General features: G+C 43.8%; 2 non-coding genes across 2 annotated transcripts; both read left to right on the plus strand.

Annotated features, from left to right (window-relative positions):
* The first annotated feature begins 1557 nt into the window (after nt 1-1557).
* Nucleotides 1558-1629, plus strand: trnag-gcc (transfer RNA glycine (anticodon GCC)). Its single transcript has one exon. It is a non-coding gene; the product is annotated as a tRNA-Gly (tRNA).
* A 1582-nt stretch (nt 1630-3211) lies between these two features.
* On the plus strand, nt 3212-3283 carry trnag-gcc (transfer RNA glycine (anticodon GCC)). Its single transcript has one exon. It is a non-coding gene; the product is annotated as a tRNA-Gly (tRNA).
* The last annotated feature ends 9218 nt before the right edge of the window (nt 3284-12501 follow it).

The raw sequence follows: 12501 nt of genomic DNA on the forward strand, positions 1-12501 counted from the left end.
CCTCCACCTAGTCCTGGGTCTCCCCCGAGGCCTCCTCCCAGCTGGACGCGCCTGGAACACCTCCCCTAGGGAGGCGCCCAGGGGCATCCTTACCAGATGCCCGAACCACCTCAACTGGCTCCTTTCGACGCAGATGAGCAGCGGCTCTACTCCGAGCTCCTCACGGATAACTGAGCTTCTCACCCTATCTCTAAGGGAGACGCCAGCTACCCTCCTGAGGAAACCCATTTCGGCCGCTTGTACCCTGGATCTTGTTCTTTCGGTCATGACCCAGCCTTCATGACCATAGGTGAGGGTAGGAACAAAAACTGACCGGTAGATTGAGAGCTTTGCCTTCTGGGCTCAGCTCTCTTTCGTCACAACGGTGCGATAAATTGAATGTAATACCGCACCTGCTGTGCCGATTCTCCGTCCAATCTGCCGCTCCATTGTCCCCTCACTCGCGAACAAGACCCCCAAGGTACTTGAACTCCTTCACTTGGGGTAAGGACTCATTCCCTACCTGGAGAAGGCACTCCATCGGTTTCCTGCTGAGAACCATGGCCTCCGATTTAGAGGTGCTGATCCTCATCCCAGCCGCTTCACACTCGGCTGCGAACCGATCCAGTGAGTGCTGAAGGTCACAGGCCGATGATGCCATCAGGACCACATCATCTGCAAAAAGCAGCGATGAGATGCCCAGCCCACCGAACTGCAACCCCTCTCCACCCCGACTACGCCTCCATATCCTGTCCATAAATACTACAAACAGGATTGGTGACAAAGCGCAGCCCTGGCGGAGGCCAACTCTCACCTGAAACGAGTCCGACTTACTGCCGGGAACCCGGACACAGCTCTCGCTTTGTTCGTACAGAGATTGGATGGCCCTGAGAAGGGACCCCTCACCCCGTACTCCCGCAGCACTTCCCACAGTATCTCCCCGGGGCACCCGGTCATACGCCTTCTCCAGATCCACAAAACACATGTAGACTGGTTGGGCATACTCCCAGGCTCCCTCCAGGATCCTTGCGAGAGTAAAGATCTGGTCCGTTGTTCCATGACCAGGACGGAATCCGCATTGTTCCTCTTCAACCTGAGATTCGACTATCGACCGAACCCTCCTTTCCAGCACCTTGGAGTAGACTTTACCTTTGAGGCTGAGAAGTGTGATACCCCTGTAATTGGCACACATCCCTCTGGTCCCCCTTTTTAAAAAGGGGAACCACCACCCCGGTCTGCCACTCCTTAGGCACCGTCCCAGACTTCCACGCAATGTTGAAGAGGCGTGTCAACCAAGACAACCCCTCCACACCCATAGCCTTAAGCGTTTCTGGACGGATCTCATCAATTCCCGGGGCTATGCCACTGTGGAGTTGTTTAACTACCTCAGCAACCTCCACCAGGGAAATTGACGACAATCCCCCATCATCTTCCAGCTCTGCCTCTACCATAGAGACTTCACACAAACTAGTGTTAAGCACTGTTGGTTCAGCGGTCGAACTGTCGCCTGGAGGGAGGCCAGGGGCCAACTTTTCCATTAGAATGGGCGTGGCAGTCCACAGTGGGTACCAGTACCGAGCATTGGTGGTTCAGTGGTAGAATTCTCGCCTGCCACGCGGGAGGGCCGGGTTTCATTTCCCGGCCAATGCAGGGACCGTTTTAACTTTGTCGTGTAACTGCACAAACAGTGCTGATGTAGCGCTGCTATTTAGCTGTGAAGGATACACCATTGTCTGTTCTGCTGAATACAGAGACACACTGTACACCAAAACAAGTATGACTCCTTCAAATCCGTGTGCATTTCGTAAGTAACATGGTTCAATCGGAAGCTTTTTCATCAAAAGTCCAGGCCTCCAGGGGAGACTGTGACCTAAACGCTGCACCTTCGACTGCTCTGCCATCCTGAATTATTTCCGATGGTTACATTTTCTTTGCTGTAATTTCAATCTTGCCCAAAACAAGAAGTTACTTGCACGATAATCATGCAGCAAATGACGCAGTCTGCCGAACAGAGGATTCACATCTGTCTTCATACTGAGCCTGGTCAGCCCTCAAGAAGACATGGCAAAGGGATCTGAATATTACAATGGATGATGAGGAGTGGGACAGAATTTGTAGGAATACTAAAAAAACTATGTCAGGAGATGTGAGGATGCCTCATTCAGTTCAACATCACGCATCTTCTATTGGACTCCCTGCAGATTGTTTAGACTTTGAATGAAAGACACACAAATTTGTTGTACCCATTGTTGTACCCCTAAAGTGGCCGGTGGTGCTAGTGTTAAGCATTGTTGGTTCAGCGGTCAAACTCTCGCCTGGAGGGAGGCCACTTTCTTTCACCTGACAAGTTTTCTGTTTGCCTACAGGAAAATGCCCAAAATAAAGAACATACCTGCACGATAACGAGACACTTCACACAAACTCACAACTTTGAGCCTCATCGTGGCGTTTTAAGAAAAGTTAGGGGATCAGCAAACCCAGTTGGATTCATCTTCTGGCGACCATGAATTTATGTACAAAATGTCATGGCCATCCAATCAATATTTGTTGGGATAGCAAATATAAATGCTGTAGGGGCTTAATGTAATTTCTTTCGTTAGACACAATGGGATAATGTCAATTGAATAATCCATCCATCCATCCATCTTCATCCGCTTATCCGGGGTCGGGTCGCGGGGGTAGCAGCTCCATCAGGGGACCCCAAACTCAAAACAGCATCAGATAGAACCAAATAGATGTTTTCCTTCATGGAAAAAAGATATTTTGTGGGAGTTGTTCAACGAAACCTGTGAGGTTTTGTTTTGACTGTTGATTGTTGACTGATCTAAATGACGCAGAGCGCAAATGACTAGACTATTACTGTGTTGGGTGGCAGCGTAAACATATCTTTTTCTAAAAAATAGAGACCATGTGAAAATAGCACATTTTACACTGCTTAGTTTTTTGTGGTTCAAGCTGTTAGATCAGTTACCTGGCTGTGTATGTTGTGTGGGTGGCTGCGTATAGCGATAGGAAGGGATGGCCCTTTAATGGCCCATCAGCGCAAACAAAATGATACGGATGCTCTTGGATGTCGGACTTGGCGGTTTTAGTAGGCCTACCCCTAAAGTGGCGGGCGTTGCTAGTGTTAAGCACTGTTGGTTCAGCGGTCGAACTGTCGCCTGGAGGGAGGCCAGGGGCCAACTTTTCCATTAGAATGGGCGTGGCAGTCCACAGTGGGTACCAGTACCGAGCATTGGTGGTTCAGTGGTAGAATTCTCGCCTGCCACGCGGGAGGGCCGGGTTTCATTTCCCGGCCAATGCAGGGACCGTTTTAACTTTGTCGTGTAACTGCACAAACAGTGCTGATGTAGCGCTGCTATTTAGCTGTGAAGGATACACCATTGTCTGTTCTGCTGAATACAGAGACACACTGTACACCAAAACAAGTATGACTCCTTCAAATCCGTGTGCATTTCGTAAGTAACATGGTTCAATCGGAAGCTTTTTCATCAAAAGTCCAGGCCTCCAGGGGAGACTGTGACCTAAACGCTGCACCTTCGACTGCTCTGCCATCCTGAATTATTTCCGATGGTTACATTTTCTTTGCTGTAATTTCAATCTTGCCCAAAACAAGAAGTTACTTGCACGATAATCATGCAGCAAATGACGCAGTCTGCCGAACAGAGGATTCACATCTGATTTTAATAAGCAGTGTAAAAAAACAAAAAACAAATGTATTTTCCACCCAGAGACATGTTGCGTGTTAGGCGAATGTCATGACTACTGCACTATGGAAATTCGATAGGCCTGGCCACGATTTCACGACAGGGAGTTTTCCATGCAGGTTATTGAGATTTTAACTCAGCAGTTTGATTGTGCGAAGTAAACACGAACAAAGAAATGTGTTTCCGCCCAGTTTCAAACAGGGGACCTTTCGCGTGTTGAGCATGTTCCTGCTATCAAAGACAGCTTTACAGTGACGATACGATCACGTACCTCAGGATCCAGGAACGTAGGAAGGAAGCAGGAACGTAAAAGGGATCCAGGAACGTAAAACAACAACAATGAGGCTAAGAGGTTGAGGCTCAGCTAAGGTAAGAACAATGAGGCTAAGAACTACAATGAGAGTATACGAATTTACATAAACATTTCAATATTTTTCATTAAGATATGCTCAATTATGTTATTTAAATACTGATAATAATTTTGAGAAAGAAAAACAATGGTGAAAAGTAAGCCCAGGGATTTATTTGCTTGGACCATCCATGAGGTGGAACTGCTACGGAAAGGCATGTAAGCTTACCTAACCGATGAGACTGACTGACGTTGGTGTCTGCATTTGTTTCAAAAGTTCTCCGTTTCTGCCTGTACAGACTACAACACAATCCTGGCTGTGGCTGAGGATTTGACCGATACATTTGATTTTAATAAGCAGTTTAAAAAACATAGAAAACAAATGTGTTTTCCACCCAGAGACAGTTTAAGTGTTAGGCGAATGTCATGACTACTGCACTATAGAAATTCGAAAGGCCTGGCCACAATTTCACGACGGGGAGTTTTTCATGCAGGTTATTGAGATTTTAACTCAGCAGAGAATGATTGTGCGAAGTAAACACGAACAAAGAAAGTGTGTTTCCACCCAGTTTCGCACAGGTGACCTTTCGCGTGTGAGGCAAACGTGATAACAATTACACTACGGAAACTGATGAAAAAGGTATTTTAGCATCTTCGTGGGGAAATGCACCATTCATATTTTACTGCAAATGTTCAAAATGCCGTTTGACATGTTTATTTTTGACACATAGATATGTTAAACAGGATTCAGGCTCAGCTAAGATAAGAACAATGAGGCTAAGAACTACAATGAGAGTATACAAATTTACATAAACATTTCAATATTTTTTTATTAAGATATGCTCAATTATGTTGTTTAAATACTGATAATAATTTGGAGAATGAACAACAATGGCAAAAAGTAAGCCCAGGGATTTATTTGCTTGGACCAACCATGAGGTGGAACTGCTACTGAAAGGCATGTAAGCTTACCTGCTTCTTACAGTGCAGACTCTTTGCTGCTTGCTCCTGCCTCTCCTGCCTCTGCTTGTATATTTCTGCTGATAATCTTGCTTTTCCTCAGAGAGAAACTATGAGCAGCGGCTCTTGGATACTTATACATCACTGGACTATGCATGTTTTGTAGACATAGTAGGCTATTGCCAGATTTCAACATTTTGTCTGCGGGAGCGTGGCCTACCAATAGCTCAAGCCTGTCCTAAAATGACTGTAGCTAAAGGTAATTAGCAGCAAGATGCCTCCCTTGTCCATGTAGGACTACTACAAACTCCTTCAGAAGATTGCAGTTCTGGAAACCAAAATTTACCAGTTAGAATTAAACGTGGAAGTGAACGGATCATGTGGAAATGACACCACTTTACCATTGACCCAAAACAATGGACAAAAGCATGCCAACACACAGCTAACTAGCAACAGCAAGACTACAAACAAACAGCAGGGCTGTGAAATGGGTAATAAATCAACAACTGGTAGTCCTCCCTGGAACTCGTTTGGTGCAAAGCCTAAGAGTAAATCATTTTCCTGTGAAATGGGAGGACGACTAACGGGCAGGGCACAGCGCCCTGAGATTTGTGATACGACCGGCTGGCCTGCATTATCATCCAGGCAGAGCGCCTCTTCAACCCCTGTACTCAGTAGGACACAGCCGTGGACAGCTGCAAAAGGGAGAATTAGCAACAAAATGCCTCCCCAACAACTGAGTGTGCAACTGGATAACAGATTTGCTCCTCTGCTGCAGGACCCTGGATATGACCTGAATTGCGTCTCATCGTCACACTCAGCAGCAGGGTAAGGACTGAGAGCAATTCAAAAAGTAAAAAGCTACAGGGAAAGCTAACGACTGGGCACCAAACTCTGATTGTGGGTGACTCTGCTGTAAAAGACATAAAAAGCAATAAAAACACCAAAATACTCTGTTTTCCCAAAGACATGGTGTCTGACTTGGCCCAAAGAATGACATGATGTTGTAAAGCAAGAGTCTGAAGTGCTGTATCGTGATTTTATGAATCTGCTGAACACAGTCAGCTCCCTAAACTCAGAGGTGTTTATCAGTGGCCCTATACCGCCAGTCAGAAGAGGAGCTGAGAGATTCAGCAGGCTGTTGGCACTGAACAGATGGCTTTCAACTGCATGTACCGTCCACTCTCTGCGGTTCATTGACAATTTTAACATTTTCTGGGACCGCAGACATCTTTTTAAAGCAGATGGACTTTTTCTTAACAAGCCAGGAGTAAAGCTGTTCACCTCTAGCCTACTTTACTTTCAGCACCACACATCTACTCCCTCGGCCAAGGACACGAGACAAGATAAACAAACAAAACAAGAGGAAGACACAACAAAGTGCGGCAGTGATCCACCACAGCCCCCACCTGAGCAAAGATTTGACCATGGAGGACCACAGAACGGAGACGAGAAATCTCAACCCTCCTTTTCACCCATCCAACACTCCTCAAACCCCCTTACCAACACTGACGCCTTTGAGGATCCATCGCTCTCCCCATCCGCCTTCTCCCCTGTTTCCCCCTGCCACATGTTGGGGTTCACTGACCGGATGGAGCAGCTGGTAGGTACTGGAATCAAGTTTGCCCCACTACCTTCTCCCATCATTCGCCCCCAGCATCAAACTGACCCTGTGTTGACTGAACCGCTGAAAGTAAAACGCCAGGCACCTCTGCCCCCTCAAGGACAGCAGCTAACTCCTTCTCACCAGACTGATAAGTATGCTTGTGTACAAAATGCAACAAGCTTTAACTGATATGTGCTGGGCCCAGGCTGCATGCCTAGTGGCACTCATGACTCTTTCCAGGACAAGCCTGGGCCCTGTGTATTCAATTCTTCGTCAATCTATGTTGTGATAGGTAATAGAAAAATAATGGTGAATCCGCTAAGTAAGAAAAAAAACAGTGGACCTTTCGCGTGTTGAGCACGTTCCTGCTATCAAAGACAGCTTTACAGTGACGATACAATCACCTACCTCAGGATCCAGGAACGTAGGACGGAAGCAGGAACGTAAGAGGGATCTAGGAACGTAAAACAACAACAATGAGGCTAAGAGGTTGAGGCTCAGCTAAGGTAACAACAATGAGGCTAAGAACTACAATGAGAGTATACAAATTTACATAAACATTTCAATATTTTTTATTAAGATATGCTCAATTATGTTATTTAAATACTGATAATAATTTGGAGAAAGAACAACAATGGCGAAAAGTAAGCCCAGGGATTTATTTGCTTGGACCAACCATGAGGTGGAACTGCTACTGAAAGGCATGTAAGCTTACCTAACCGATGAGACTGACTGACGTTGGTGTCTGCATTCGTTTCCAAAGTTCGCCGTTTCTGCCTGTACAGACTACAACACAATCCTGGCTGTGGCTGAGGATTTGACTGAAACATTTGATTTTAATAAGCAGTGTAAGAAGGCTTGAAGAGAGGAACGCCGTTTGGATCAGTTGTGAGGTGAAAGTGCTGGAAAACTCGCTTGACTCTCTTGACAAGCTCCTCAGGCTGTGGAATTCTGGTCCTGCAGTGCTCGCAAATGTGTGCCTTTGTTGGATTGGCAGGCTGAATGAAAAGTTCTGAGCTGAGCTGAGTGTCGTTGTTCCTCAGCCTTGCCATTAAGTCATTCTCTGGCTTCCATATAAAAAAGGGATGGAGCTGAAAGTACTTTGGGGATGGAAGATCAGAGATGCTGTCAATTAATTCTGGCTGTGGAGGGAAACGCCACAATGACACCATCTTCATGGGTTTGAGCACAGGAATGGAGCCTGGCCAGAGACCCATCGATTCCAGCTCTGTCTTCATCCAGATCCTCTGCTGGTTAGAACAGTTCCACTGACTGACATCATGGTCATAGCCAGGAAGCAGTGGAGGAGGAATGCTGGGGACCCTTGATGGCCTGGGTACCGGCTGACCTAGTAAGACAAGAATAATAACAAAGCAAATTATTAAGATTTTGTGTTTGACTTGATTCTATCTTTATGAAACACACACAATTCAAATAAAAAACATTCAAAAACGTACTTTGAGCTCTCTGTGCAATTGGTGGCTGCAGCGCCGGTTGACTGGGCTCTGCAGACGGAGTAAGAAAAGTGCCTCTGACACTATATAGAATAAACATTTCATTATTATTTACAGGTAAGATAAAGTAAAAAAGTAATGTGACACTACACTTTACATCTACATTTTAGTCCATGAAACCTAGCAGGCTGTACACTTAAATGCTGGCTTGTCTTAAAACTGTGGAACAGTATCTGCTATACAACAATTAAACATATTTTAAAGGATTTACAACAGTTATGATGGACACAACATATGGATGGAACAACATATGGATATTTTTTAAAGACGCAAATACAGTTAAAATAATACACACCTGGAACTGTTACAGTTGTCTCTGTTGGCAGAGGACCTGCTGTTTTTGGCATCAGAAACCTCAGCTCCTGAGGAAGGGGCACAGGTCTCCTTACAGTTGGCAGGGCTTGGGTTGCAATGAGGGAAGGACAACAACAAAAATCAATTAGTTTATAACGCACAAAAGCATAGGGAATATGACAGAAAGCTTTGAATGGATGAAGCAAAATACAGTGCATTCACCATCTTCTTGTGAGCTCTTCAATTTAGTTGACCCGATCAGGCCTGCAAACGGGTTTAATCCGGCCCGCAAGATGATTTTGTAAAGTATAAAAATGAGCTGCAATTTTTCAATAAAAGAAACTGCTGTTCCAATTGCGTCCACTCGATGGCGCAATCGGATGAGCTACTTTGTTTTGCCCGCGATATTTATTACGGCTTCTACTTTTAACATGATGTGCTTTGGCACCCTCATTGCCCCAATATGTCTCTGTCAAAAAAGAGAAAAGTGGACGCAGAGTGTTTCAAGGAAACTGGTCATCCTCCTATTTATTCACGGAAGTGAATAGGAAAGCTGTATGTTTGGTGTGTTCACAGCATGTTGCAGTGCTGAAAGAATATAACCTTCGTCGCCACTATGTGAGTCTTCATGCCGACAAATATGACAACTTTCAAGGACAGCGGAGAAGAGAGAAGGTGAATGAACTGTTGGCGGGTCTGATGAAACAGCAGTCTGTGTTTACTCACAGCCGAGACATCAGTGACGCTGCAGTGAAAGCTAGCTACCTCATTGCTAATGAAATCGCAGTGGCTTCAAAACCATTTAGTGAGGGTGAATTTGTAAAAACATGCATGATGAAGGCAGCGGAGATTGTGTGCCCTGAAAAGCGCCAGGCTTTTGCAAACATCAGCCTGACGAGAAACACAGTTGCAGACAGGATTTCCGATTTTTCAGTGGATTTGGACAGCCAGTTAAAGCAAAAAGTAAAGTCATTTATTGCGTTTTCAGTTGCAATTGATGAAAGCGTGGACATTACAGATGTTGCACAACATGACATTTTCATCCGCGGAGTTGATGACACATTGACCGTCACCGAGGAATTCGTGGAGTTGGTGCCGATGACAGATACAACGACAGCAGCTGATATTTTCACCACACTCGTCGACGCGCTGGACAGGGTCGAAGTGGACTGGTCCCGCGCTGTCAGCCTGGCTGCAGATGGTGCACCCTCAATGATCGGGGTAAAAAGCAGGCGTTGTGACAAAGTTCAGAGAGACAGTGCAATCTGCAAATGGAGGACGTGATTTTTGGACTTTTCACTGTATTTTGCACCAGGAGGCTTTGTGTTGCGGTGGTGAGGCAGCTCACTTCCCCTGTCTGAAAAATGTGCGCCCGACCCAACATGTGGCAGACATGAAGCGGTTCAAAGATAAAATAACGGGACTGTTACGGGAGGTTGAGCAACGCTTTCAGATTTTTGGTGAACTGGATAAAGACTTCAAAGTTTTTTGCTCGCCATTCACCGTGAATCCCTCTGATCTGCCTGTCAGCAACCAACTTGAAATAATAGACTTGCAGTGTGACTCAGATTTGAAGGACAAATTTTCTGCAGCTGGCTTGGACACATTTTATCAGAATCTCTTGCCAGGTTACCCCAACTTGACAGCCCTCGCTGCAACACTGTTGTGCATGTTTTGAACCACATATTTTTGTGAGCAAGTTTTCTCTGTAATGAGCATAAATAAAACAAAACTGCGCTCAAGGCTCACGCACAAGCACTTGAATCACATCCTGAAGTTGGCTGCCACTCAGGATGTGACGCCTGATATTGATGCGCTGGTGAAAGCTAAACGATGCCAGGTATCAGGAGTCAAATAAACTGTGCAACCCCACTTAAAGTGCTGCATGAGACACCCGATATAGTTCTGTGATATACTTCTGTGAAACACTGAGGCATTGTGTGTTTGTGTGTTCTTTGTCCTTCAGAATTTTCAAATGACTTGAGGTGTTTTATGATTAATAGTGATGTTGTGCTTTTGGACACTGCTCCAGCTTTATGTTTATATGTTTTTATGTTGATGTGCTATTGTTTTTAATTGATTTTATTTTATTTGTATATTTAACCTATTCTTGACTCTGTGGTTCTTGCACTTGTTTGGGGAACAGTATTTCATTATTTTTATCTACATTTCTGCCTGAGAAATGACACCCTGATATAGTTCTGTGATCTGTGAAACAGTTCTGTGAATCACTATTAAGACAAAGAAAACAATCTGAAGTTGTTTTTAAGTTATATATACCATGATTTTACCGGTCTGGCCCACTTGGGAATAGATTTTCCTCCATGTGGCCCCTAAGCTAAAATGAGTTTGATGTTTAGTAACCACAGCAATTTTACATGTATCATATATTTTCATCCACATAAGCAAAAGACATCAGTCATCATGACTGGTTTCAATTCATAGTCACTAAGACAATAGGTAGAACACCAAAACACAAACATGACCAAAACCTGGTCAACATGAGATGGAAAGCTTTAGGTCATGCTTCATATTGGGTCCCAGAGTTGTCTGCTGATGCAGGACGTTTTGGTTAAGAACCTCTATCTGTTCCAGAAGCCTGTGGTGGTCTGGCAGTTGATGATGCTGGTTTCAGAAACAGCTGTAAAACAGAACAAAATGATATATAGTATATAACATATACTATATAGAACACAGGATTAATATCAAACAGGCTGAACTTTAAATCATTAAGAATCTTCAGGCAGTAGAAACAAACAAATAAAAGACATTAATGTTTACTCACAGCGTACTGCCTTATTTGATATACTCAGCTTTTGACAATCTCAGGCAAATGTGTAAATTAAATAGTACATTATAGATAGAATATAAATGTATATGATGTAGCCTATTAAAAAATAAAGCATACATAATATGTAGTAAGTTGTTAACAACATTACCATATTCTGGTGTTCTCTGATCTTGTACTTCTGTAAACAGTGTAGAAATACTTTGCTACAAGTAAAAGTCCTGCATTCAAAATATACTAAAAGTACCAACATTGAAATTGAATTATTCATTATGCAGTATTGCTCATTTCAGAAATAATAATATAATAATAATAACCTGCAAAGTAACTTGTAACTAAAGCTATAAAAAACAAAGTAGAGCAATTAAAAAGTACATAACCCTCTGAGATGTGACATTAGAGTATGAGAAGCAGTAACGTTACATTACAGTAGCCTACTTAAGTAAATGTAGGCTAACGTTACTTAGTTATATTTCACCACTGGATCTAAACACTAAATGTAAAACTGCCAGAAAACCGAAGACATGTTTTAGCTGCAGAAATACATCGGAGACTGATAGCAGTCAACGTAACGTTGAGTGTGAAGAAAACACGACACATTTACATAACTCAAAGTAAGACTGTTCATTCATAGTTTGTCATTCTTGCAATATGTGTATGTAGCTAACTACGTTAGCTAACGTTACTAGCCATAGTATATCATATCTTAACCGGCTGGTAACTTTAAAGCTAAACGGTAACGTTTACGTAGCGCTAAGTTTAAGCTAAATTATATGATAATAACTTGAATGGGCATTAACGTTAACTCACACAATGATGCTTTCGACTTAATATAATGCCAATTTCCAACCACCACGAACACAAATGGACAATAAACTAACACATGAATCAAGCCACGGTTTAAGGTTAACGTTACATTAACGTTAGTTAACATGTAATCCATCCGAACGTCAGGAGATGTGAGGATGCCTCATTCAGTTCAACATCACGCATCTTCTATTGGACTCCCTGCAGATTGTTTAGACTTTGAATGAAAGACACACAAATTTGTTGTACCCATTGTTGTACCCCTAAAGTGGCCGGCGGTGCTAGTGTTAAGCATTGTTGGTTCAGCGGTCAAACTCTCGCCTGGAGGGAGGCCACTTTCTTTCACCTGACAAGTTTTCTGTTTGCCTACAGGAAAATGCCCAAAATAAAGAACATACCTGCACGATAACGAGACACTTCACACAAACTCACAACTTTGAGCCTCATCGTGGCGTTTTAGGAAAAGTTAGGGGATCAGCAAACCCAGTTGGATTCAT

The sequence above is a fragment of the Sander vitreus genome, chromosome 18 (genome assembly GCF_031162955.1).
Source record: "Sander vitreus isolate 19-12246 chromosome 18, sanVit1, whole genome shotgun sequence".
Classification (NCBI taxonomy): Eukaryota; Metazoa; Chordata; class Actinopteri; order Perciformes; family Percidae; genus Sander; species Sander vitreus.